Source organism: Leucoraja erinacea, chromosome 5, assembly GCF_028641065.1.
Source record: "Leucoraja erinacea ecotype New England chromosome 5, Leri_hhj_1, whole genome shotgun sequence".
In the NCBI taxonomy this organism is placed as follows: Eukaryota; Metazoa; Chordata; class Chondrichthyes; order Rajiformes; family Rajidae; genus Leucoraja; species Leucoraja erinaceus.
The window spans coordinates 97,060,903-97,088,649 of record NC_073381.1 but is presented as its reverse complement, the minus strand read 5'-3'; the positions used below and the strand labels follow the sequence as shown (position 1 = coordinate 97,088,649).

Below are 27,747 nucleotides of genomic sequence, written 5' to 3'. Positions count from 1 at the left end.
CATCTCCACCCCTTTCCACGGTGACCGTTGCCGCCGCAACTCCCTGGTCAACTCGCCCCTTCCCACCCAAACTACCCCATCCCCAGGTACCTTCCCCTGCAACCGCAGGAGATGCAACACCTGTCCCTATACCTCCCCCCTCGACTCTGTCCAGGGACTCCGACAGTCCTTTCAGGTGAGGCAGAGGTTCACTTGCACCTCCTCCAACCTCATCTACTGTATCCGCTGTTCCAGGTGTGGATTCCTATATATCGGCGAGACCAAGTGCAGGCTCAGCGATCGTTTTGCTGAACAGCTCCGCTCAGTCTGCCTGAACTGGGGCGGTCACGGTGGCGCAGCGGTAGAGTTTCTGCCTTACAGCGAATGCAGCGCCGGAGACCCGGGTTCCATCCCGACTATGAGTGCTGTCTGTACGTTCTTCCCATGACCTGTGTGGGTTTGCTTCTGAGATCTTTGGTTTCCTCCCATGCTCCAAAGCCGTACAGGTTTGTAGGTTAATTGGTTTGATAACTGTAAAAATTGTCCCTAGTGTGTGTAGGATAGTGTTAATATGCGAGAATCGCTGGTCGGTGCAGAGCTGGTGGGCTGAAGAGCCTGTTTCTGCTCTGTATCTCTAAACTAAACCTACCTGATCTCCCAGTAGCTAAACACTTTGACCCCCCCTCCCATTCCTAAATTATTTTGGTCCTGGGCCTCCTCCATTGTCAGAGTGAGACCCAGCACAAATTGGAGGAACAGCACCTCATATTTCACTTGGGCAGCTTACACTCCAGCGGTATGAACATTGATTTCTTTAACTTCAAGTAACCCTTGCCTTCCCTCTCTCTATCTCCATCCCTCCCCCTTCCCAGCTCTCCGACCAGTCTGACTGTCTCCGACTACATTTTATCTCTGTTTGCTTTGTTGTTACCTTCTCCCAACTAACAGTGATCTAATTCTACAGTTTCCTTGATCTCCCTTCCCTTTGTCCTGTTTTCACACCTTACCCTTCCTTATCTATGTACATACCTCCCTCTCCCCTGACATCAGTCTGAAGGTTTTGACCCGAAACATCACCCATTCCTTCTATCCAGAGATGCTGCCTGTCCCGCTGAGTTACTCCAGCATTTTGTGTCCATCTTCTGCTAAAACATGAATTAAATCCAAACTCCACAAGACATTGAAAAGAAAAACATGGTGCAAAGATAAGTGGAAAAATAGACAAGTAGAAAACAAGAACAGGCTATACCTCTAGTTACCCTTTCCCTTGACTTTCGATCTGAAGAAGGATCTTGACTTGAAATGTCGCCTATTCTTTCTCTCCAGAGATGCTGCGTGTCCCGCTGAGTTACTCCAGCATTTTGTGTGTACCTTCGGTAGAAAACAAGTTCATGGTAGTGCATGAGGCCCGTGGTGTTCTGTTACCAAGCTAGGAGCTCGCTATTGATAAATCATAGAGTCCACTCCACTTCTTCACCCAAGCTAGATGAAATTAAGCATTCAATTCACCCCTCAGATTGGCAACAGCCTCCATTAACTACATGTTATCATTAATTCCACTTTGGCAACCTGCCATAATCATTAACAAGAATAAGGACACAGAGACACATTGAAGTTCATCCCACTTAAATAGTTCGCAACTGAATCCTACAAACTTCAGGTCATAAGGCCATAAATGATAAGCGTACAATTAGGCCATGCGGCCCATCTAGTCGACTCCACCATTCAATCATGGCTGATCTATCTCTCCTTCCTAACTCCATTCTCCTGCCTTCTCCCCATGACCCCTGTCACCCGCACTAATCAAGAATCTATCTATCTCTTCCTTAAAAATATCCATTGACGGCCCCCACATCCTCTGTGGCAAATAATTCCATAAATTCACCACCCTCTGACTAAATAAATTACTCCTCATCTCCTTTCTAAAGGAACGTCCTTTAATTCTGAGGCTGTGACCTCTAGTCCTAGATTCTCCCACTAGTGGAAACAACCTCTCCACATCCACACTATCCAAGCCTTTCACCATTCGGTAAGTTTCAAAGAGGTCCCCCTCATCCTTCTAAACTCCAGTGAGTACAGGCCTACTTAATGTTTACCCACGCATTCCTGGGATTATTCTTGTAAACCACCTCTGAGATGAGCTTTCTGGCAAAGTCCTTGTCAGGTGATAAATTAAACACTTATTCTGCACTGTTACCAGTTTAGGACAGATCCCAACGTGGTATGCTTTGTATACTTTGGGGGAGTCCACAACCAGAGGTTATAACCAGGGATCTTATAGAAACATATAAAATTCTTAAGGGATTGGACGGGCTAGATGCAGGAAAAAAGAGGCGGAGTCCAGATCCAGGCATCACAGTTTGAGAATAAGGTAAAGGCCATTTATGACTGAGATGAGGAAAAACTTTTTCGCCCAGAGAGTTGTGAATCTGCGGAATTCTCTGCCATGGAAGGCAGTGGAGGCCAATTGACTGGATGTTTTCAAGAGAGAGTTAGATATAACTCTTAGGGCTAACGGAATCGAGGGATATGGGGAGAAAGCAAGAACGGGGATACTGATTTTGGATGATCAGCCATGATCATATTGAATGGCTCAAAGGGCCGATTGGCCTACTCCTGCATCTATTTTCTATGTTTCTAGGTAGAGGATCAGGTATTTGGTGAGAAAGTGCAGAGGATTCACCAGAATGATGTCTGGATTAAGGGGTATAGGCTACATGGACAGGTTGGCCAGACTTGGGTTGTTTTGTCTGGAACGGCAAAAGTGGTGGGGAGACCTGATAGAAGTATATTAGCAGTGTTACAACATTTTGAGATTAAAAAAATCAAGTCTGCAATTTATCCCATCAGATAATGCATAAAAATAAGTTTAATTTGACACCTAATTCACTTTTATATCTCAAGTAATAAAAAAGTTATGGCCATTCATTCGGAAATTAGCATCTTGTTCCCTATAGATTTTCTATGGACATAACAAAAAAGCTGTGATCATGGACAGTCAAAAGCCCATAACTTTCTTAAAAATTAAGAGAACTGAATGAAATTTTCAGTTATCATAGATTGAAGCATTCTGAAACAAATATAAAATAATCTTACTTGGATGACCTGAAATTAAAGCATATAATTAGTTAGTTACCCAATTGTAGCTAATTTCAAACTTCAATTACTAGATCTAAACATCTATCCATTTCTTAATAAATGATTAACATTTTAAAATAGCCTAAGTGTCCAAATAATATTCACAAATAATTCACAATAAAACATGATTTTAAAATCTCATTTACATTAATTTATAGGCCAAATGGAAGGAATTTACTGTTTAAGAAGGAACTGCAGATGCTGGAGAATCGAAAGTGCACAAAAAGGCTGGAGAAACTCAGCGGGTGCAGCAGGAAGGAATTTAGTGTTCAATTGCTGTAAATTAAAGTCTATTTTAAATCAGCTTTCTAGTAGGTTCCTGTGAACGCGCTGGTTTAGACGTTCACATTGCGCTGGATTTGTGCCCTCAAATGCCCAGAAAAATACTGCGGGAAATAAAGAGCCCAAAATGAACTACTCGCTATAGTAAACTTTGTATAAAGGGGTCTTAAGAAGCCCCTTTTAATGTAAAAATAAGGTACATACCTTTAATTGTTTGTTTTATAAAACCCTGGGGCTGCGAGAGGTCGCGGGTTGAGAGAGTGATTTTAAAACTATTATAACTATTATTCGAGGCCTATAAAACTAATAATACCTTTTGCGACGGGGTCTTTCAGCGATTTTTCGTTAATGATTTACTAGGCTGAACATCTTCGATTGGAACAGCCTAGTAAAAATCGCGTTTTAAACCCGCCCCCTCTAAACAGCGCCAAAATCGCGCACACGATCTGGGGCAGATTCTCAGCGACGATTCAGGTAGGTTTTGCAACATACCTAAGTATATGACACTATGAGAGGCATAGATAGGATCGACCATCCAAATCATTTTCCCAGGATGGAAAAATGAAACACTAGAGGGCATAGTTTTAAGGTGAGAAGGACAAAGGATAAAAGAGATGTGAATGGCATCTGCATTGCAGCGGCATTTAAAAGTATTTTGGAAAGACATGTGGATATGCAGACAACGAAGGGATATGGGTTATGTGCAGATAGATAAGTGAAGAAGAAGGGTCTCGACCCGAAACGTCACCCATTCCTCCTCTCCAAAGATGCTGCCTGTCCCGCTGAGTTACTCCAACATTGTGTGTCTGTCTTAGATAAGTGATGGTCTTGGCATCATTAGCAGCTGAAACATTGTGTGCCGAAGGGCCTGTTCTTGTGCTGTGCTGTTCTATGTTGCATGCAACCAGTTTTGTTTCTGTAAACCACCCGCTATCCACTAATACTTTACATATCAGCTGGGAATCAGTACCAACACGCTTGCCTCCCCCATCACATTATTGTGAGTTCACCCTATTCCTGTTAGTTTAGGACAAAAAAATATTCAGACTGGCGCTCCATTGCGACAGGGAGGGAGTGTTGCTTCCAAGCTATTGTGTTTTGAGCCGAAGATAGACAAGAAAAGCTGGAGTAACTCAGCGGGCCAGACGGCATCTCTGGAGAAAAGGAACAGGTGATGTTTCAAAGGTACACAAAATTGCTGGAGAAACTCAGCGGGTGCAGCAGCATCTATGGAGCGAAGAAAATAGGCGACGTTTCGGGCCGAAACCCTTCTTCAGACTCCATCTTCAGACTGAAGTCACTCCAGCTTTTTGTGTCTATCTTCGGTTTAAACCAGCACCTGCAGTTTCTTCCTTCGCACATGGTGTTTTGAGAGTCATTTTAATCAGGGGACCTGCTGGCTCTCTCAGCATCCTGTGCTCTTGTTTCAAGGAAGAGCAAATGTGTTAAATCCTGAGCCTTTTTCAATATTTAGTCCATTACTAACTTCACTCCAAAACTAAATATCATATCACAGACTGAATGATCTATTGTCTACACAGTAAACCCTTGCAATAAGGGACCTCTCTATAACAGATTTTGGTTCTAGCAGACTGAGATTACTGTTGCACCCTCCCCCACATCCGCCAGTTACCTAGTGAGCCGGCTCCACATGGTGGGAGCTTCCGGTAGTGGGAGTGGGGGGAGAGTGAGTGGGGTGAAGTGGGCGTGAGTACTGGGCCCCCGTACCTACCGTGTGTGGGGCCGAGGGGCTCTGTGGCCCCAATGGCCTGGGGAATGACCACTTGTTTACTGCCCCAATACTACCCTCCCAGCCTTGGGTCAAACTTTACCCCCCTCACTCTGTTATAGCAGACAGTCGGTAATAACGACGCCACACCATCACGTGGTCTCTGTATTTATAGGTGGACTTTTATCAGCGCCAAATTGTAATATATTGACTTGACTGGATCAACAGAAGCTTTTCACTGTACCTCGATACACGTGACAATAAACGAAACTGAACCAAGTTATAGCAATTTACTGTATAGCAGTTTGGGATATTCAAACAGTGTAGAAAGCGCCAAATATAGATGACTTTCTTCAACCCGACCAATTGTACAGGTTATTCTTTCAAACACAAATTGACATAAACACAAAATTGAACACAAAATTGAACACAAAAACACAAATTGAACACAAATTGAAATAAGATGGTCCTGCCTGACTATTGAGTGCAGGTTGAAGAGCAGCGGAAAGCTCTTTGAACAGGATCTACAGTCATAAAGCTTTACAGCATGAAAACAGGCCTATCGGCACAACTTGCCCACGCTGACCAAATTGGCATTCTGGATTATTTCCACTTGCATTTGGCTGAAATCCCTCTAAACCCTTCCTATCCATACTACTGCCCTACTACTTGCGGCTGCGTGCTAATTTTCACATTGGCTGTCATGTTTTCTTAATGCCCAACACTCTTGGCCCGTAACGTCACCCATTCCTTCTCTCCAGAGATGCTGCCTGTCCCGCTGAATTACTCCAGCTTTTTGTGTCTATCTTTAACTCTATAAAGTAGTTTGTTGGCTGTGAAAGTGTTCTGGGGTGTCCAGGGACCTGAGACTCTCTGCGCTAACGAAGACTTCTTCCTCGGCTAATACCCGAACTCATCTTTCAATTCCGCAGCCGTGTGCTGTCACTGAGTTTGCTCGCAGAGCAGCAACAGCCACACTTCAAAGTAAATAACCGCATGTGAAATGCTCCGGGATGTCTCGAGAAGCATGAAAGGTTCAGTGCAAATAAATATAAATCCCTTCTCCCTTCTGCTTCTCACTGGTGGCCTGGAATAGAAATGTATATCAACGTCTCACGAGCAAAAATAAATCTGACTGCTGCAACCACACATGAAGCTGCAGTGAAAGAAGTTCACACAGACCAGGTGCTGGCATAGGAAGACAGCAAGGCCTTGTTCTAGCTGGGCTGTGGGTCGATGTAAAATATGAAATGCTCTTCCTGAACGGGGAATATGTTCTTGGTGGTACTCAACACGAGCAAAACAGTTAGTCTCACAGTAACCATGCAGCTTGCTTATTAACGGTGCATACAGTTCAGCATCAAGAATGTTTATCTCCAGACCCACCTGAAATACTAACAGATCTTTTTCTTTTAAATCCTGTTTCAAATGCCAGCTGATCTGCAGTATTTTCAGCCCAGAATATCTTCCTTTCCGTGGAAAATTTATATGCACACATTAAACCAAAGAAGTGTGAAGCCGTTCTTTTGTTGGCTGCCAATCTTTTCATGTTACCGTGACAATTCCCTTTCCACACTGCCGCCAAACACAACTGTGCCTCTAAAAGTTTGATAATATCCCAAATGAAATCAGGTATCATTTTCTTCAACGAAGAGATGAACGATTGTCTTTGGTCTTATTTTTGCTTGTTGTCTTTGAATCACTTGTTTTTAGTTCAGTTTAGTTTATTTTTTATTTATTTATTTATTTATCTTATTTTTTTTTTTTTTTTTTTTTTTTTTTTTTTTAAATATTTTATTTTATTAGAAGTAAGTGCAGTCATATGGCACCAAAGTGCCTAATATATATTTTCATAATACATTTTATGTACAACTTCTTTTTTTTTTTTTTTTTTGTTACATTGAAAAAAGATGAGAATAAGAAAAAGAAGTTAGATAGTAAAGGATAGAAAGATGTGAAATATATAGTGTGTGAAGAAAGAGAACGAGTAAATGAAGAAAGTTGAGAGAGAAAATAGTGAAAAGAAAAGAAAATAAAAAAGAAAAGGAGATCATTATTTATAATCTTGACCAACCCTCGTCCAGTCCTGAAACAGTTATTTTTTACAATTGTGTTGCACCATATGATTCCAAAAAAACGACGAATGGAGACCAACTCGTTATGAATTGGTCTGATTTATCCATTAGGAGGAATCGCATTTCCTCAAGATGAGCGGTGTCCAACGTACTTGCAATCCACATTTTAAGCGTTGGTATTGATGTACCCTTCCAAAATTTAAGTATTAATTTTTTTGCTATTATTAAACCATAGTTAAGGAATAGATTTTGAGATGTGTTCAATTTATTCCCATCTTCCATTACACCAAATATAATCATTTCAGTATTAGGTTCCATTCTTGTCTTGAATAATTTAGTTTAGTTTAGAGTTACGGCGTGGAAACAGGCCCTTCGGCCCACACTGTCCCACAGACACTTGGGAATAATTTACAATTTCACTCAAGCCAAGTAATCTGCAAACCTGCACGTCTTTGGAGTGTGGGAGGAAACCTGAGCTCCCGGAGAAAACACACGCAAGTCATGGGAAGAACGTACAAACTCCGTGCAGGCAGCACCAATAGTCAAGAACAAATCAGGGTCTCTGGCCCTGTAATGGGCCTATCCCACTTGGGCTATTTTTTAGGTGACTACAGGTGACTAGGCTGTCGCCACATGGTTGCCGGGGTGTCGCCTGTATGGTCGTGAGTCGTCTCCTCAGTCGCCCAAAGAGTCGTAGCGTCTTTCTGGTTGCAGCTGGATTTTCAACATGTTGAAAATATTGGGAGACAATCGCGACAGTGGGTTTGATGCCAATGAGAGTAGCTTGACTTTTCCTGACGTAGGTACTGTCGTAGATGTCGCCAGGTTAACGTAGTTGTCGCCAGGTGACGTGGGTTGGCGCTGGTGCTGACTTCAGTTTTTTTTGTTGTTAAAGTAATGATTCTATTTCAAATTTTATGTCGGTGGGGGGGGGGAGGGGCCCAGTCGCCATTTTTACAGTGACCTGCTACAACTATGACAGTCGCTGTCAGTCGCCTAAATACAGCCTAAGTGGGGCTACAACTCCACCACTACACCATCATGCCACCATTTTAGTTCATTCATTCCTGTCTTTGCAAAGTTAACAATCAGCCAGCAATTTATGGTGATGCCCAATTCATGTTGTATCCACCTTGCAACAACAAAAAAATATTTTTTTAATTACTATTTGACCATAAACTCACCGCTGATTTTCCAACAAATCAGGCTTGTAGCTTCAGAGGAAAAAGCTTCATAGGAGATATTCTCCTATGTCCCACACTTTACCATGCTTGAGTAACTTAGTAATTTAAATATCAGGTCAGGGCACAGCCTGATGAGTATAAGATAAAAACACAAAGTGCGGTAAACACTCTGTGGGAAGAGATGAAGATGCATGAGATCCATGGTGACTTGCAGGTTTAGATTCAGGACTGGCTTGCCTGTGGTAGATAGAGTGTTGTGGGGGAAGGGTGCTTTTCTGGCTGGAGGTCTGTAACCAGTGGAGTTCCGCAGGGACTCTGTGCTGGGACCTCTGTTGTTTGCGATGTATATAAAAGACCTGGACGTAAATGTGGAGTGCTATGGGCCTGTCCCACTTAGGCGACTTTTTAGGCAACTACAGGAGACTACGCAGTCGCCACATGTTCGCGGGTGGTTGCCGGGGAGTTGCCTTCATGGTCGTGAGGTGTTCCTGCATTCTGAGTACTAGTCGCGGCTCTTATGGTCATGTTGAAAAATTAGCGGCGACCAGAATGAAGCCGCCATGGAGAGTAGCGAGAATTCTCGTGCCGTAGGTGGGTCGCCAGGAGGTCCTAGTGGGTTGCCAGGAGGTCGAAGGTTCTTGTAGGTTGTAGCCGGTGTTGACCGGTGAATTTCATTGGCTCATTGGGAAAAAAAACGTAAGCAGTAGTTTTCAGTACCAGGGATAACCGACAGGTAATGTTAATGTCCGCCGAGCTTCACAGCCGTCTATCTCTCTCTGGCTTCTTAAAAGTTGTCTCCACACCTTCTCCCCCTTTCTCCCCCATCCTCCCCCCTCTCCCCCCCCTCCCCTCTTTTAAATGACTTAAGTGACCCTTCCCGTACACTGTGCTTTCACCGTCTTAATTACAGCGCCAACCTTCCTGTTCATCGTGGTGTGTGTCTGTATCACATTGGCTTTGCACCGTGTGAATTTCACTCAGACAGCTCTGTCCCTCACCTGCATAATGGGCTGTGTGTGTTCCACTCTGACAGAGACGCCGTTCCAGTCGCTGGTTTTTCACCTAAGTGGGACTGAAATTAGAGAACGTTCATACCGCTGGGGTGCAAACTGCACAAGCGAAATATGAGGTGCTGTTCCTCCAATTTACGGTGGCACGCATTTCCGGTAGTCCCTACTTTCTCCTCCCCTTCTCATCTCTTCCTCAACCCACTGGCTCCACCTCTTCCTTTCTTCTTCCCACCCTCACATCAGTCTGAAGAAGTGTCTCGATCTGAAACGTTGCCTATTTCCTTCGCACCATAGATGCTGCCTCACCCGCTGAGTTTCCCCAGCATTTTTGTCTACCTTTGATTTTCCAGCATCTGCAGTTCTTTCTTAAACCTTTTTGGTCACGTCTTCAAAAAAATCCCTAATCAGCCCTTGCCCATCCAAATGTATTTATAAAATATTTTGGGACCGTCCTAAATGTTAATTTCCTTTTTAAGTTTACTCCTTAGTTCCCCAAAACTCCTCCAGGGTTGCACTGGATCCCAGATTCTTATACTTGTCCCATGCATCCTTCTTGTTTTTGACTTTCAATTTCCCCCATCAGCCAAGCTTCCTTCCATTTGCTTGCTTTGCCCTTCACTCTAACAGGGACGTACACATCCTGAGCTTTCTTCAGTACACTTTTAAAAACATCCCACTTGGCCGATGTTCCTTTCCCCTCTAATATCCTGCTCCAGTCAACTTGAGCGAGACCTTCTCTCATACCCTCAAAGTTGGCCTTACCCCAGTTGAGCATTTTAACACGTGGACCCTCTCCGTCCCTATCCATAACTAACTTAAACCTAATCAAACTGTGGTCACTGGTCCCAAAAGGCTCCTCCACAAACACTTCAATAACTTGCCCTTCCCAATTTCCCAATACTAGATCCAGTGTTGCCCTCTCATGTGTGGGGGCCTCCGCATACCGCTTAAGGAAATCCTCCTGAACACTTTTGAGGAATTGCACCCCATCTAAACCCTTCAGGCTATGATTTCCCCAGTCTATATTGATACTCCTACTGCTGAAATCTCCCGGCACATTTGTTCTTCTAATTCCTGTTGACTATTCGGGGGTCTGTAGTATATCCCCAACGGTGATCATCCCTTTCTTGTTCCTCAGCTCCACATATATAGCCTCACTAGATGAACTGTCCATAATGTCATCTCTGAACACTGCCATGACATCCTCCTTAACCAACAATGCAACCCCCCCCCCTCCCCTCTTCTTTTTCCTCACCCCTGTCTCCCCTGAAGTTCCTGTACGCCGGATCATTGAGCTGCCAGTCCTACCCCTCCCTTAACCAGGTTTCAGTCATGGTTACAACGTCCCAGTCGCTCATACCTATCCATGCCCCGAGCTCATCTGCCTTACCCGTCAGACCCCTTGCACCAACCCTCCTTTCTCGCTCTCCGCCTTGCACCTGCCTATTCTGTCCACTAACCTTTCCCACACCACCCTCCATACCAACTTCTAGTCTCTCACGTGCCTTTGTCCTGCACGAGATTCCACCCCCCTGCCAATCTAGTTTAAACCCTCCTGTGCAGCATTAGCAAACCTTCCCGCTAGGATGTTGGTCCCCCTCCAGTTTAGATTCAACCCGTCCCTTTTATAGAGGTTACCCCTGCCCCGGAAGAGATCCCAATGATCTGAATCCCTGCCCCCTGCACCAACTCTTCAGCCACACATTCATTTCCCCTATCTTCCTATTCTTACCTTCACCAGGAGGTATTGGAGGCAATCCTGAGATCACTACCCTGTAGGTCCTGCTTTTTAGTCTTCTACCCAATTCTGTAAATTCTTGTTGCAGAATCGCCTTCTGATCTATATAATTTGTGCCAACATACACAACGACCACCGGCTCTCACTTTTATTAACTTTTTTCTTATCAGTTTGACGTGATGCCATCCATTCACTGCAGCCCTATGGCTACTAAGAGTGTTTTTTGTGCATTTGCTTACTTATGGACAAAATCAACTTGTGGACGTCTCTAAAAACAGAATCCATTCGAGCAGCTTGTACCTGAGATAAGTCCTCTGCTTCAAAGTAGGCCTTTGGAAATATACTCCCACATTTAAGGCATGCAAGTTTGTAGGTTAATTGGCGAGGGCAGCACTGAAACATGAACTTGAACTTTTGCCCTCACGTGGCTGGAATTACAACCTCTTTGATCAGTACGGGTGTCAGAGGTTATGGGAAGAAGGCAGGAGAATGGGGTTAGGAGGGAGAGATAGGTCAGCCATCATTAAATGACAGAGTAGACTTGATGGGCCGAATGCCCTAATCATACTCCTATCACTTATGACATCTTCTTCTTGTTGTGTCGCTACACTTTTACTAGTCGCTGCACACTGCAGGCTCTGGCACGTGGGTTGAAGACCTTGAGATATTCTGGTTTGCAGGGCTCTGGGAGGAGGAGCATTTCGTTGTCTCTGTACTGTACACTGACAATGACAATCAAAATTGAATCTGAATCTGAATCTGAGGAGGGGGCAGGTAAATAAGTGCTCCATAGTTTTGGGTTGCCTCCCTGCAGTCACATCGTCGTTGTACCCCCACTTCTGCATGAGTGCTTTGCACCATCTGACCCGTGTTCTGAGGCGGCTGAGGCAGAGACAGACTGGCCATGTCTCCCTCGCTCCCAATGGAAGGAACTCCTCAGGGTATAGTGTCAGTGTGTGTGAGGGGGTTTTATTGTAGGTGTGTCACCCAAGTATCCATCCTACAGGTTATCAGTCAGGGGTTGAACTGCAGGTAGGAAGCTGCTTCTGGATTTTAACCTCATTGGAGCCTGGACGTGTTGGAAGATTGGGTGACGAGGGGCATCCTCCTGCTTGGTGCGTTCCATCTTTGAGGACACTGCTCTTCAGATTGGAGGGGGGGGGGGGTTGCATTGTTGGTTATAACATGACCATCTGACTCAAGCGGTTAGAGTGCTACCAGTTGAGATGACATACTCCACAGATTCATAACTTGACAATGTGGAATATTATATTGCTACTGTTAGTTTAGTTTTATTTAATTTAGTTTCCTTTAGATTTGTTTATTGTCACGTGTATCGAGGTACAGTGAAAAGCTTTGGTTTGCGTGTTACCCCGTCAGCAGAAAGTCTATATATGATTACATCCCTCGGATGGTCACGTCGCACAGACACATCTGTACTTTAGTCTGTTTTGACTATTTTACTATTGTAATGTTCTTTGTACAAACCATGTTCTCGGGGTATCTAAACCTAACTTTTAGTAGTTACTTAAGTTATGATGTCGGATGGAAGCTGCATACCCAAATCTCGTTGCACTTATGTGCAATGGCAATAAAATATATTATTACTGTTATTACAATTGTGCCGTCCACAGTGTACAAATACAGGGTAAAGGGAATAACGTTCAGTGCAAGATGAAGTCCAGTAAAGTCCGATTAAAGACAGTCTGAGGGTCTCCAGTGAGGTAGACGGGAGGTCAGGACCGCTCTCTAGTTGGTGAGAGGATGGTTCAGTTGCCTGATAACACTTGTCCCTGAATCTGGAGTTGTGTGTTTTCACACTTCTATACCTCTTGCTTGATAGGGAGTGGGGAGAAGAGGGAGTGTGCGGGGTGAGACTGGTCCCTGATTATGCTGCTGGCCTTGCCGAGGCAGCGTGAAGCATAGAAGGAGTCAATGGAAGGAAGGTACACAAAATTGCTGGAGAAACTCAGGGGGTGCAGCAGCATCTATGGAGCGAAGGAAATAGGCGACGTTTCGGGCCGAAACCCTTCTTCAGACTGGTGGGGGTTGGGGGGGAGAAGGAAGGAAAAAGGGAGGAGGAGGAGCCCGAGGGCGGGGGGATGGGAGGAGACAGCTCGAGGGTTAAGGAAGGGGAGGAGACAGCAAGGGCTAGCAAAATTGGGAGAATTCAACGTTAATGCCATCAGGATGCAAACTGCCCAGGCGGAATATGAGGCGCTGTTCCTCCAATTTCCGGTGTTGCTCACTCTGGCAATGGAGGAGACCCAGGACAGAGAGGTCGGATTGGGAATGGGAGGGGGAGTTGAAGTGCTGAGCCACCGGGAGGTCAGGTTGGTTATTGCGGACTGAGCGGAGGTGTTCGGCGAAACGGTCGCCCAACCTACGCTTAGTCTCCCCGATGTAGATCATGGAAGGGAGGTTGGTTTGTGTGCTGGTCTGGGCTGAGTCCACGTTGGACCATTTCCCACAGGACAAAACACTGTTCAGATGAATTTACTTAAAGAACTAAAAGCATATTAGTTTAGCTTAGTTTAGTTTAGCAGGGAAACTGGCCCTTTGGCCCATTGAGTCTGTGCTGTCCTGCGATCACCTCATATACCGGTTCTATCCTAGAAAATAGGGGCAATTTACAGAAGCCAATTAACCTACAAACTTGGGTACACAAAATTGCTGGAGAAACTCAGCGGGTGCAGCAGCATCAATGGAGCGAAGAAAATAGGCGACGTTTCGGCCCGAAACATCGCCTATTTTCTTCGCCCCATAGATGCTGCTGCACCCGCTGAGTTTCTCCAGCAATTTTGTGTACCTTCGATCTTCCAGCATCTGCAGTTCCTTCTTGAAAACTTAACCTACAAACTTGCACGTCTTGTGAATGTAGGTGGAAATGAGAGCACCCGGAGAAAACCCAGCGGTCAATGGGAAAACAATAGACAATAGACAATAGGTGCAGGAGTAGGCCATTTGGCCCTTCGAGCCAGCACCCCCATTCAATGTGATCATGGCTGATCAGCCCCAATCAGTACCCCGTTCCTGCCTTCTCCCCATATCCTCTGACTCCACTATTTTTAAGAGCCCTATCTAGCTCTGTCTTGAACTGTCTTGAGAACCTGCCTCCACCGCCCTCTGAGGCAGAGAATTCTACTGACTCACCACTCTCGGTGAGAAAAAGTGTTTCCTCGTCTCCGTTCTAAATGTACAAACCCTGTACAGACAGCACCCGCAGTCAGGATGGAACATGGGTCTCCGACGTGAGGCAGCAACTCTACCGCTGCGCCACTGTGCCGCCATAAGCAAATGCCATTTGGCAAAAATAACAACATTAACAAATGAACAAAATTAACGATCGTATCAATGATGCTTGCAGAGTTCAAACCATCAGCCCAATAAATCTGATGGATACACATAATTATAAGGTTCCTCAGAAATAGACGTCTTTTTCCTTTGAAGCTCATTGTTATTTCTGAACCAGGCAATCAGACAGACAGTAATCCCGAGGACATGCCTTCCACTTGTAATAACAGCTCACTATTTTAATGCTTGAGAACAGTTTAATTGCATTGTCATCGGCATTATCTCACCTCGAGTCACTCCATCAGATCAAAGGATCTCTTCAACTCTGAGCCAAGCACAGCTTTTTGAGCAGTTATTTGTGGTTCTCTGTAAAATGTGTGGTGTCTACTGCAAACAACCACAACTTTGAAATGATACGTTAACAAGGTCTAACTTTTTCACTGTAGCGTTTATTTTGGCACATCAGGAATTTGCAAAGGAATTCTTTTTATTTCAAGATCTGGGAATCGCTGGCAATGTCGACATTTATTTGGAGTAACTCAGCGGGACAGGGAAGCATCTCTGGAGTGGAATGGCCCTTCTGAAGGGTCTCGACCCGAGACGTCACCCATTCCTTCTCTCCAGAGATGCTGCCCGTCCTGCTGAGTTACTCCAGCTTTTTGTGTCTATCTTCGGTTTGAACCAGCATCTGCAGTTCCTTCCTACACATTTTGTCATCATTTATTTTCCAGGCTTAATCCAGGCTTGTTGTGCTGCCTTCTTGGACTTCTGCAGTCCGCCAAGTGAAGCTGCCTCCTATTGGCCTTCCAGGATTTAACCAGTGAAGGAAAAGTTGCATGTTTCCAGGTCAGGATGACATGTATCTCGAAGGGGAAGCTGCATGTGGTGGTGCACCCATACACTTGTCCTTCTTGATGGTAGGGTCTCTGGTCGGCATAGCCTGGGCAAGTAATTGTAGTGTATTTTGTTCCACAGAAGCCACAGTGTACCTCTGTCTAGGCCGTGAAATAAGATACTAGCCAAGTATTCAATACTGATAACCAGGGCCATCAGCATTCATAAAGACTCCTCACATCCTTGCAATAGTCTGTTCGAACTTCTACCATCCGGCAGACGTTACAAGGCCTTCTACGCCTGCACCTCCAGACTTAGGAACAGCTTCATCCCCAGAGTTATAGCTGCTCTGAACCGGCCCTGCTGAGTGCCCCCCCCCACCCCCATGAACTGTCTCCCTCGGATGGTCACGTCGCACATTGACCCGGCACAGACCTATTTGCGCTTTACACTGTTTTACTGAGTTTTTTTTAATCTTGTTTCTCTGGGTGTCTAAATTTTTAGTTAATTGAGATATTACATCGGATGGAAGCTGCATACCAAATCTCGTTGTACCTCTGTGCAATGACAATAAAAGATATTATTATTATTATTATTATTATTATTATTATTATTATTATTATTATTATTATTATTATTATTATTATTATTATGTAGACACAAAAAGCTGGAGTAACTCAGCAGGTCAGACAGCATCTCTGGAGAAAAGGAATAGGTGAGGTTTCGGGTTGAGACCCTCCTTCAGACTGTCTGACTTGTCCTGGATGGTGTGAAGCTTTGTTGAGTCTGTTTGGATCGCACTAATCCTGACAAGGGAAGGGTATTCCACCATCATCTTATCAATTTTTTTAATTTTTTTTTTTTTTAATTTTAATTAGAAGTACAGTAAATTACAATAATACACATCACATATTTCTTATTACATTTGTTGTACCATTTCGTTTTTCGAGCTTTAAAAAAGGTAGAAATAAAAGAAGTAAGGAAAGTGAGCAAGAGTCGTGAAGGTGCAGGAAAGTGTTGGGAAAAGAAAGCCCCTTAGGGAAGAAGTTAGAGAAGGGAGTAAAGAAAGGAAATAAGACCCTAGAAAAGAAAAAAAAGGATAAACAATCGCTCTATTGTAACACAAAACTCGCAAAAAAGGATATACCAACCGTGTTTTTTTTTTAAATTTATTTTATACCCCCCGTTACCAGATCCTGGTACCATTTATATTTTAAATTACTATTGCACCTTATGCTTGTAATAGTTCCATAAATGCAGACCACGTTTTTTGGAGGAGTCGTCTAGGAGGAGTCTCATCTCTTCCAAGTGTAGTGTTTCGAACATGTTTGAAATCCACATTTTTATTGTTGGTATTGGAGCATTTTTCCAAAATTTGAGTACAGGTGCACAACCTTTTATCCTGTGTTCCGGAAACCGAAAAACTCCGAAAACCAGCCATTTTTTCCAGGATGTCGTCTGCACACCAAAGCTCGCGTTTGGCGCCAAACTTGACCCGAAACGACCCACGGTCAACCCAGGTCTGTACTACTGTAGCGGCTGCCTCCTCCCCGGAGACCGGGGAGACACTTAAACATCTGTAAATCATTGCTTAAATGTTAGTCAGTTAGTTTGGAGGGCTTTTATGTGAAGGGGGGGTTGAAGGGGTAAACTTTAATTCTTAGTCCCCTACCTGGTCGGAGAGGCGGGGGAGCGGTCAATGCCTTACCGGGTCGCCGTGCAGTAAGCTCCGCAGCGCTGTGGCCGCCAACTCCCAGCTGGGGCTGCGGGCGGCGCCGGTTGTAGCTCCGACCCCGGCAACTCTACCCCTGGCTGCAAGGCGCTCCAAATCCAGCGCCGCCTGCAGCCCCAGCTCCGCTCCAAGCGCTGGGATACCAGCGGGGAGCGGGCAATGCCTTACCGGGTCGCTGTGCAGTAAGCTCCAGGGCGCTGAGGCCGCCTTCTCCCAACATTCGCGGAGCTGGGGCTGCGGGCGTCCGACCGCGGACGGCGCTGGATTTGGAGCGCCTCGCAGCCAGGGGTCGAGTTGCCGGGGTCGGAGCTACAACCGGCGCCGCCCGCGGCCGGACGGAGCCCCCAGCTCCGCGATGTTGGGAGTCGCCGACCAGGTAGGGGACTAAGAATTAAAGTTTCCCCCTTCACCCACCCACCCCACCACCACCACATAAAATCCCTCCAAACGAACTGACTAACATTTATGCAATGATTTACAATGATTCCCCGATCTCCGGGGAGGAGGCAGTCGCTCCAGACTTTTCAAGCCGCCCGCGCTACCTACCTAATCTACGCTAAAAATCTTCCATTCGGAAATCCGAAAATGTCCGAAATCCGACAAGTGTCTGGTCCCAAGGCTTTCGGATAAAAGGTTGTGCACCTGTATAAGCTTTTTTCCCATTATTAGCCAGTAATTAAGTAAGTTCTTTTGAAACACGTTTAATTTGGGGTTACCTTCCGATATTCCAAAAATGATCCATTCTGCTTGTGGTACAAATTTTATTTTAAATAATTTTGTGAAGATTTCAAATATTTCATTCCAGAATTTTGGGATTTTTATACAAAAAACAAAAGAGTGCGCTATGTGAGCTTCTTGTACCTGACATTTATCACAAATGGGTGAGACATTGGGGAAAAGTGTATTTATCTAAGTTTTTGAATAATATAGTCTATGTAATGTTTTATATTGAATTAGAGTATGTCGTACGTTGATCTAGCATTTATGCACATATAGTAAGTGTTTATCCCAGCTCTCTTTTGAAATTTTTATAGCTAGTTCTTGTTCCCAATCTCTTCTAATACCATCGGTTGTAGGTATTTCTATATTTAAAATAATGTTGTATAAGTATGATATTAGATTTGCTGATTCAGCCTTTATCTTCATGGCTTCATCCAATAAGTCTGAGGGCATGTTATAATAGACTTTTGTGTATTTTTTCAGATAGTCACGGATTTGAAGATATTTAAAATATTGATTATTTTTCAAATTATATTTCAGTTGTAATTGTTGAAATGATAATAATTTTCCTAATTCATACAAGTCTCCGAGCGTTTTGATTCCCATTCTTTCCCATTGTGTAAATGATTTATCTATAATTGAAGGTTTAAACGGCGGGTTATTGACTATTGGCATTAAAAGAGATAGATTTCTTAATTTTAGATTCTGTTTTATTTGTTTCCAAGTTCTAATTGTGCTATGTATCTCGTTGTACCTCTGTGCAATGACAATAAAAGATATTATTATTATTATTATTATTAAGTAGACACAAAAAGCTGGAGTAACTCAGCGGGTCAGACAGCATCTCTGGAGGAAAGGAATAGGTGAGGTTTCGGGTTGAGACCCTCCTTCAGACTGTCTGACTTGTCCTGGATGGTGTGAAGCTTTGTTGAGTCTGTTTGGATCGCACTAATCCTGACAAGGGAAGGGTATTCCACCATGATCTTAACTTCTGACTTGAAGATGGTGGAAAGATTCTGAATAATGGCCTTGTTGAGTTTCCGATCAATAATGGCTACTGGGATTTTGGGGCACTTGGTGGTGCTAATGCCATTGAATATTAAGAACTAGTTATTGCTAGTCGGTAGGCGGCGCGACTCTCGTCAGCAGAGGCCTCTGCAGCCCGTCCGCGTTTTTATTATTTTTGTCTTTGTTTTTATGTAGTTTTTGTTATTTTTTGCGGGGGTGTGTGTGTGTGTGGGGGGGGGGGGGGGGGGGGTGGGGGGGAGGGAGAGGGGGTAACCTTTAAATCTCTCCCTGCACGGGAGACCCGACCTTTTCTTTGTTGGGTCTCCGTTGTCGTTGGGGCTGCAACATGGAGCGGCCTCCAACAGGAGAAGACCGGGGACTCTGGTGCCGACGACTCACCTCACCGTCGCGGAGCTGGCCGAGTCCGGAGCGGGTGGAGCGGTGGTGGAGCGCTGCTGCTGCTGCGGCCCGACCTCCGGAGATTCGGAGGCTGCAACTGCGGGTCTGGCGGACGGCGGCACCGGGAGCCCGCGGGTCCCTGGAGGGAGCCGCTTTTCAGGGCTCCTGCAACGGCGACTTCTCCCGCCCGAGTTGCGGGGTTGAAGAGCTCCTGGAGCGGGGCCTGACATCACCGCCCCGCGCAGCTTGGAATGGCCGCGGGACTCTGCAAGCGCACGCCGGGGGCTCTAACACCAAGACCCGGTGTGTGACCTCGCACCACCCGGCGTGGCTTTAATGGCCGCGGGACAATCGCCATCGCCAGCCGGGGGTTTTGACTTTGACTCTGACATCGGGGGGGGGGAGAGTGCAGTGGAGAGATAAGTTTTTTTGGCCTTCCATCACAGCGATGTGATGGATGTAAATTATGTTGTGTCTTGGGTCTATTTGTTTGTAATGTATGGCTGCAGAAACGGCATTTAGTTTGGACCTCAAGGGGTCCAAATGACAATTAAATTGAATCTTGAATCTTGTATCTTGAATCTTGAATCTTGATTCTTATTAGACTCCTGAGGGTTGTATATGGTTATTGTTTGGAACTTTTGTGGTCTTGCTGCCTGCTGTTTTTCTTGTTGAGGATTTGCTCTCTTGGACTTTAGTTTAGTTTTTAGCAAAGATACTCGAGGAGCTTGGTTTTTAGTTTTAGTTATAGAGATACAGCGCAGAAACAAGCCCATCGGCCCACTGAGTACATGCCAACCAGCGATCACCCCATACACCAGCATTATCCTACACACCAGGGACAATTGGCAATTTTTATTTTACTGAAGCCAATTAACCTAAAACCCGCACGTCTTTGGATTGTGGGCGAAACCGGAGCACTCGCAGAAAGCCCACGCAGTCACGGGGAGAACGTACAAACTCCTGATCCTGACGGCACCCTCAGTCAGGATCAGATCTGGGTCTCTGACATTGTGAGGCAGCAACTAAACCGCCGTGCCACCGTGCCACCCTAGACTTCGTCAGATGTACAGTAGAGAACATATTGACTGGTTGCATCACAGCCTGGTTAGTCAACTCAAACGCCCAGGAACAAAGAAGACTGCAAAAGTAGTGAACACTGCCCGGTCCATCACCGGCTCTGACCTCCCCACCATCTAAGGGATTTACTGGAGTCGCTGCCTCAAAAAGGCAGCCAGCATCTTCAGAGACCCACACCACCCTGGCCACATACTCATTTCACCCCGTCTGAAGTTCAGGAGAACTCTCTCTAACTTCTACAGGTGCACAGTAGAGAGCATGCTGACCGGTTGCATCATGGCTTGGTTCGGCAACCTGAGCGCCCTGGAAAGGAAAAGACTACAAAAAGTAGTAAACACTGCCCAGTCCATCATCGGCTCTGACCTTCCTTCCATCGAGGGGATTTATCACAGTCGCTGCCTCAAAAAGGCTGGCAGTATCATCAAAGACCCACACCATCCTGACCACACACTCATCTCCCTGCTGCCTTCAGGTAGATGATACAGGAGCCTGAAGACTGCAACAAACAGGTTCAGGAATAGCTACTTCCCCACAGCTATTAAACCTGGCTCGGACAAAACTTTGATTATTAATAACCATTATCTGTAATTTGCACTTTATCATTTCATTTATTCATGTGTGTATATATTTATATGATAGTATATGGACACACTGATCTGTTTTGTAGTAAATGCCTACTATGTTCTGTGTCCTGAATCAAAGCAAGAATTTCATTGTCCTATCAGGGACACATGACAATAAACTCACTTGAACTTGAACTTGAACTTGAAGGTACAGGAGCCTGAAACTAACATCCAGCTTCAGGAACAGCTTCTTCCTTACAGCCATCAAGATAAAATAAACTCCCAACTACATAGACTTGGGGGTAGACAAAAATGCTGGAGAAACTCAGAGGGTGAGGCAGCATCTATGGAGCGAAGGAATAGGTGACTTTTCGGGTCAGATGCTCCTTTAGACTTGGGGGAATTATTTTTGTCTTTGCACTACACAAAATAGAACCCGAAATATCACCCATTCCTTCTCTCCAGAGATACTGCATGTCCCGCTGACTTACACATGCATTTTGTGTCTACCTTCTATGTATACACATATATTGGAGATAGACACACGTATATATATATATATATATACACACACACACACACACACACACACATATGTACTTGTGTATATCTCCAGTATATAGATTTCAGTATAACTTCCTCACCTCTGGTCTTATAATGGAAGGGCCATTGATGAAGTAGCTGAACATGCTTGTGCCCAGGCACTGCCTCAAGGTGCTACTGCAGTGATGAGTTTCACAATAGTCTGCAGGGAACTCCTGTTAGGTCTACACCTCACGCTGCCTCAGCAAGGCCAGCAGCATAATCAATGACCAGTCGTACCCTGGCCACTCACTCTTCTCCCGTCTCCCATCAGACAAAAGATATAGAAGTGTGAAAACGCACACCTCCAGATTCAGGGACAGTTTCTTCCCAGCTGTTATCAGGCAACTGAATCATCCTACCACAACCAGAGAGCAGTCCTGAACTACTATCCACCTCATTGGTGACCCTCGGACTATCCTTGATCAGACTTTGCTGGCTTTACCTTGCACTAAACGTTATTCCCTTATCATGTATCTATACACTGTAAACGGCTCGATTGTAATCATGTATTGTCTCTCTGCCGACTGGATAGCACGCAACAAAAACAAAAGGTTTTCACTGTAGGAATGGGTGAATGGGTGATATTTGTTGGCTGAAACCCTTCGGCAGATGGAAGAAATGTCTCGCCCTGAAACGTCAACCATTCCTTCTCTACAGAGATGCTGCCTGTCCTGCTGAGTTACTCCAGCATTTTGTGTCCATCTTCAGTGAAAACCAGCATTCTGCAGATTCTTCCTACACAAGCTTTTCACTGTACCTCGGTACATGCAGGCACGGAAATCGCTATCAAATTATGGGGGGGACAGGGGGGACACAATTTCTTGGCGGCCGCATGCTCATGCGCACACTCACACACACGTGCGAGGCTTCAGAGGCTCCAGCCGTGGGCCCTATGGACGGTAATTACAGCTCAATCCAGCACTAAATGCAGCTCAACTCTGCTTGTCTCACTGGGAGCTCGTCGTTGAGCTAGCGCTGCTTCTCCGCACTGGCTGTAAACCTGGGCCACATTTCCCGTAAGTCCAGGCAGGGCTGTAGGCTAACCTGGCGGGACAGGCAGAGTTGATCTGGGCTTAGTGTTGCTTCTCTCCGCTGGCTGTGCACCTGGGGGCGCAGCTCTCGCCTGACTCCCGACGTCTCTGGCCACCCCTGGGCGTGCGGGGGGGTGGGGGTGGGGCACTCAGGTGGGGACGGGGATAGTCCAGTGGCGGTTCGGCAGCGATTGCAGTGCCGGAGACCGTGATTGATCCTGGCTGCGGATGAGGCGCAGGTCTGTGGCTAAAGCTGCCGAGAATGTTTTAGCACATCTACCTCCTCCAATCACCGGGCTCTATCCTCAGTCCCACCCACCCCCCTTCCATCTCTGACCGACACCTCCCTCCTCCAATGATTGCACTGAATCATCATGTCCCGCCCTCACTGCCTGCTGACCCACGTCTCTCTCGTCCAATCGACACCCTCGATCATTGGTCCCACCACCACTGTCTCGCGGAAAACGGAGATTTCACCGGGTTTTAAAATCCGGATTGCAACAAATGGGGGGGATCGTCCCCCACCTCTCAAAACAGGGGGGGGGGGGGGGGGAGGGGGGGGGGGGGGGGGGGGGGGGGGGGGGGGGGCGGGGGGGGCGGGGGGGGCATTGCATCATCCATTGGGAAACACTCTCGTGATCGCAGTGAATTTGTAAGAAGTCCAATGTTTGACGATGATCCCCCGGGATTTCCGTCCCTGGGTACACGTGACAATAAACTAAACCGAATTGAACTTTCCTCATGAATAATATGTAATCTCTTGTCAATGTACCTGATGTATTCCTCAGCCCAGCAAACAAACAATGCCTTCAGGAGAGGAATAAAGAATTACATAAAGTGAGAGAGAGAAAACAAACTATGAATCAGTCTGTTGATCTATGTTTAATGCAGCCAAGATTCATCGCTGAGATTAATTATAGAATGTACATATGACAGTCTGATCTGTGGAGAAATACGGGGGCGTGGGGCATTGCATCATCCATTGGGAAACACTCTCGTGATCGCAGTGAATTTGTAAGAAGTCCAATGTTTGACGATGATTCACTCTGTGAAGTTTGAGTATAACATTGGAACCGTTCCACTGAGAACTAAAATATGCACTCGTCTAATTAACCACATCTGCTAATAAGTCTCACATGTGGATTACATTGTGGGTAATCAATTTACTCATGCTCTTTGATATGTCAATCATATTTTTATAAACACATCCATCTCTTATGCATTTGTAATGCAGCAACTTGATTTAAAAGAGTTGTCACAAGTATCACGTCAGTCTATCCAAATATGTATTATGCAGCACTTTCATAATGCTATGCCATGAGCTATTTGTAAAAAAATCCTGTCTCCTGGCAAGCACCCATTTTAAATCCAGTTCAAGGTTTTCCTTCCACTACCTTTTAGTTTAGTTTAGAGATACAATGCAGAACAGGCCCTTCGGCACACCGAGTCCGCACAGACCAGCACATAAACGCTACCCTACACACACTAGCAACAATTTACATTAAATTTACAATACCAGAAAACAATAGTAAAGATGGCAGCTGTCTTTAGTTTAGTTTAGAGATACAGTGCAGAGACAGCACACCGGGTCTGCGCCGACCAGCAATTCCCGCACATTAATACGACGGACAATTTACACTTATACCAAGCCAATTAACCTCCAAACTTGTACGTCTTTGGAGTGTGGGAGGAAACCGGAGATCTCAGAGAAAAACCCACGCGGTCACAGGGAGGACGTTCAAACTCTGTACAGACGGCACACGTAGTCGGGATTGGACCCAGGACTCTGGTGCTGCAAGCGCTGTAAGGCAGGACCTCTACCGCTGTGCCACCGTGCCACCCTTTGTGCCGTGTCGATGAGCCTGTTCTGTTGGTTCTTGATGAACTCAGAAGTGAAGAAGAGTCAGGGCAGCACGGAGCATGGTGGCGCAGAGGTAGAGTTGCTGCCTTACAGCGCCAGAGACCAGGATTCGATCTTCGGTTTCCTGCCACACTCCAAAGACATGCAGGTTTGTAGGTAGTGGTATAAGTGTAAATTGTAGGTTAATTGGTTAAGTATAAATTGTCCGTCGTGTATTAATGTGCGGGAAATGCTGGTCGGGGCAGACCCGGTGGGCTGTCTCTGCACTGTATCTCTAAACTAAACTAAAGACAGCTGCCATCTTTACTGTTGTTTTCTTTCAAACACCACCTTCTGAAAGCTTTTCCAATCCAATTACGTTGCAAATCTAGTTAGTATTTAGTCGCATCAAGTAATCCGTAAAGAGGCGATGGTATGAAAAGAAAAATTATTATCCAGACCTAAAAACGAGAGCTGCCAGAGGCTCAGCAGGTCAGGCAGCATCTATGGAGGGAAATGGACAGTCGATGATCAGAGTAGAGACCCTTCATCTAGATTCTGCCTGAACCACCGAGTTCCTCCACAAACTCCCTTTTCTTGCTACAGTTTCCATATCAGCAGATTCTTGTGCCTCCAATTGTCTATGGTCTGATTGTCCATAAGATGCAGATGCTACATCTATATAAGTAAAAGTCTCATCTTGACTACTTCCTGTCTGCGCTCTATATTGATTTAAAAAAAAAACACTACCATATATTGCTATGATTTTTGGCCATCTTACTCTCAGTCCTCCTACGCTGAGGCAGCCCCGAGGATTTTTCCGATCGATGAAAAATAAAAAGGTTATGAGTGTTTAAAAAAATCTTGAGATCAGCTGATTTATCCTCTCGCCTGTCAATCACCACGATGTAGGTAACGCCTCTTCAGGGGGGATGGGGCAGGACTATAAAACCCCGGATGCCTGGACGTGAATCGGTCACTCTGGAAGATCGCGAGGGAGAGTCCACAACTGTGAATCAACTGAACTGTGAGTCTGCAATGTACTTGCAATAAATGATTTGTTAGCCCTTAATGAAAATGAAATGAGTTGTTTAGCAATTTGGTGGCCTGCACTCTGCTTGAAATATTATTGGCTTTGCCTGAAATGCTATGAAATTGAATTTGGTGGCCAGCACTTTGCCTGAAATGCTACGAAACTGAATTTGGTGGCATGCACTCTGCCTGAAATGGAATTTCAAGGAATAGCCGTGACTGATCTGCCAGCCCACCAGCCCTGAATGACTGAACTGCCAGCCCACCAGGCCTGAGTGACTGAGCTGCCAGCCCACCAGGCCTGAGTGACTAAGCTGCCAGCCCACCAGGCCTGAGTGACTGAGCTGCCAGCCCACCAGGCCTGAGTGACAGCTGCCAGCCCACCAGGCCTGAGTGACAGCTGCCAGCCCACCAGGCCTGAGTGACTGAGCTGCCAGCCCACCAAGCCTGAGTGACTGAGCTGCCAGCCCAAGAATCCATTCGGCCCACAATGTCCATACGAGGTGAAAGGGGGAAAATTTAAAGAAGACGCAAAGGACATTTTTTTTTTTTCCTCAGGGAGTGATGGGTGCCTGGAACATGCTGCCTGCAGTGATGATGCAAACAGTTATGATGCTTAGTTTAGATTAGGAATACAGTGCAGAAACAGGCCCTTCGGCTCATCGAGTCCACACCGACCAGCGATCCCCGCACACTATCGCTATCCTACACACACTAGGGACAATTTTGCATTTCTACCAAGCCAATTAACCTACAAAGCTGTAGGTCTTTGGAGAGTGGGAGGAAACCGAAGATCTGGGAGAAAACCTACGCAGTCACGGGGAGAACGTACAAACAGGCAGCACCCATAGTCGGATCGAACCCGGGTCTCTGGTGCTGTAAGCACTGTAAATGCTGTAAGGCAGCAACTCTATTGCTGCGCATATGTGGCATTCAAGAAGAGTTTAGATGGGACCATGAATAAGCAGGGAATGGAGAGATATAGATCACGTTCAGGCAGGTGGGGTTAGTTTAATTTGATTTCATGTTCAATGCAGACATTGTAGGCCAAAGGGCTTGTTCCGGTGCTGTATTGGTCTATATTCTATGTTTAGTAATAAACAAAACATCCAAATAATGGTTATACAGTATCAACCTTCATTTCAGACTATTCTACGTAATTACTTTTGTCTTTTCTGAAGGGATTTGTTTGTCAGTGATTACTATTATAGTTCCCTCCTGACCACGAGAGGATACTTCCTGCTAACAGTGTAACCACAATCATTTTATTTTTTAACAGCAGCATATTTTATTTGGAGTAGTAAATTCTCACAGAGGTTATCATTCCACAAAGGATTTTCAAATTGCAATTCTTACAAAGTGTTATAAAAAGTACCACGAGGTTGCAGATGGGCCAATCATAAATTCATAAGTGATACGAGCAGTATTAGGCCATTCGGCCCATCGAGACTACACCTCCATTCTATCATGGCTGATTTATCTCTCCCTCTCAACCCCATTCCCCTGCCTTCTCCCCATAACCCCTAACACTCCAAAGACGTACAGGTATGTAGGTTAATTGGCTTGGTGTATGTAACAATTGTCCCTAGTAGGATAGTGTTGATCCGCGATAGCAGGGATTGCTGATCGGCGCGGTGGACCTGGTGGGCCGAAGGGCCTGTTTCCGCATTGTATCTCTAAACTCAACCCGTACTAATGAAGAATCAATCTGTGCTTTAAACACACCCAATCATCACCTCCACAGCCGTCTGTGACAACAAATTCCAAATGATTCAAATTCGATATGAATTGATTTTGAGATACTTTGACACATTGGCCATCAATCAAGGATTGAGTAGAGAAGTTGGGACATAATACAAGACGTTGCACAAGACATTGTCCAAGTTGTACAAGATGTTTGTAAGGCCGTATTGTGTTCACCCTGATGTAGAAAAGATGTTAATCCCTGGGATGGTGGGACTGTCATATGCTGAGAGAATGGAGCAGTTGGGCTTGTACACTCTGGAGTTTAGAAGGATGAGAGGGTATCTTATTGAAACATATAAGATTGTTAAGGGCTTGGGCATGCTAGAGGCAGGAAATATGCTCCCAATGTTGGGGGAGTCCAGAACCAGGTGCCACACTTTAAGAATAAGGAGTAAGCCATTTAGAAAGGAGACGAGGAAACACTTTTTCTCACAGAGAGTTGTGAGTCTGTCGAATTCTCTGCCTCAGAGGGTGGTGAAGGCAGGTTCTCTGGATGCTTTCAGTAGCGAGCTAGATTGGGCTCTTAAAAATAGCGGAGTCAGGGGATATGGGGGGAAGGCAGGAACGGGGTACTGATTGGGGATGATCAGCCATGATCACAGTGAATGGCGGTGCTGGCTCGAAGGGCCGAATGGCCGACTCCTGCACCTATTGTCTATTGTCTATTGTCATTATATTGGAAAGGGTGTAATGAAGATTCACAAGGACGTTGCCAGTATTTGACGTTGGGCAGGCTAGGACTTTATTC

General features: G+C 45.4%; 1 protein-coding gene across 2 annotated transcripts in view; it reads left to right on the top strand.

Annotated features, from left to right (window-relative positions):
* The window catches only part of cdc42ep3 (CDC42 effector protein (Rho GTPase binding) 3), a 216,841-nt gene that overhangs the window by 70,191 nt on the left and 118,903 nt on the right, over positions 1-27,747 (top strand). Inside the window, exons 2-3 of one of the 2 annotated variants that reach the window (XM_055636333.1) lie at positions 15,161-15,275; positions 25,134-25,248. The gene's annotated coding sequence lies outside the window, so the exon portion shown is untranslated. The remainder of the gene's footprint in view (positions 1-15,160; positions 15,276-25,133; positions 25,249-27,747) is intronic. The other variant, XM_055636334.1, reaches the window with a different exon arrangement.